The following is a 1,404-nucleotide window of genomic DNA, read 5'->3' as shown; positions in this document are numbered from 1 at the left end:
CTGATAAAGTCGTATGGTCGTATCTTCCTAGTTGCAGATGAAGATCTTGCTCTGATCTTTCTCTTCCTTTTGTTGGAAGTTATCCCTTATAGCATCTACTGATGTTGTGTTTGCTTTTCTCTTCTCTCTCTTTTGTTTTGTTTCCAAGTCTATTGATTTCAAACATTATAATGAATTATTCATTGAAAAAAAAAATTATGATCTTAATCTATGACATATCTTTGTATATAGCTTTTTTTCCACTATATTTGTATATAGCTAATACAATCGTTTTGATTTTGCAGACGCAAAACTGGATATCTGATGCGATGAACGTACTTAGTATCATAATACAGGTCAATGTTTTATAAATGATATACAAAGGTACGTAGGTAAGCAGCAATTTTTTTTATTGTTTTGTAATGTAGAAGTTTAGTAATGAAGAATAATTGAATGGTTTAGTAATAAGTGAAAATGTCAATGTTTTAGTTATTGTACCGAAAGATATGTAGGAAAATAGTAGGATGTAGGTTAGTAATGGTTTTGTAATTACACAGTATAATAATTAAGCAAACATTGACGGTATAAAAATTAACCAAACGTGTTTGTCTGTTTAGAAAATAAGCAAAACATTGAGTTTAATCCCAGTGGCATAAGTTGTAATTTTTGAGAAAAACTAAGGGTTATTTCTTTTTTGTACTTCTGTTTTAATAGTTTATATATATATATGTTAGATATAAATATAAATTTGATTTCATTCACCAATATTTTAAAATAATAATAATAACAAAATAACAAAACAATAATCGTATGTAAATTTTCGCCTAAGTCAAATTCAGTATTTTGTTATTACCCTTTTCATAATCTTATCGTTATATAATGTTTCCGAAAAGAGTAAATAGTATAATTCATTAGATATTTCTATATTACAATGGAGAGTATATGTGGAGTTTGATTCTCAATAAATGCATTTATAATATATAAAAGTTATCTTTGTAAACATTTTTTTTTCAGTTTTTTCGTGGAAGGAAGGCAAGTAATATATATATATATATATATATATATTTATAGTTTAATACTAGTGTCATTCAATGTATTGATCATTGCACCCTATATTATTAAAAGAGAAGTATCATTTTGAAAATGTTCTTACTTCGTTAATTAAACTCCCTATTTTTTTGCTTGTCTTTTTTAGTTGCATTTATGAAATATCCTAAAACGAATAAAACTGCGTAATTTATTATTTGTCTTTTCACTTACATTCATGAAATATGCTTAAATGAATTTAAACTTCCTATTTTATTGTTTGTCTTTTTCAGTTACCTTAATGAAATATCCTTAAATAAATTTGGACATAATGTCATTTAATCAACAAAAAAACTCATGAATTATCTTTATGTGCATAATTTTAATAATGAAGATTTT

This window comes from Brassica oleracea, unplaced genomic scaffold (genome assembly GCF_000695525.1).
Source record: "Brassica oleracea var. oleracea cultivar TO1000 unplaced genomic scaffold, BOL UnpScaffold01228, whole genome shotgun sequence".
Classification (NCBI taxonomy): Eukaryota; Viridiplantae; Streptophyta; class Magnoliopsida; order Brassicales; family Brassicaceae; genus Brassica; species Brassica oleracea.
Note: the sequence above shows the minus strand (reverse complement) of the source record.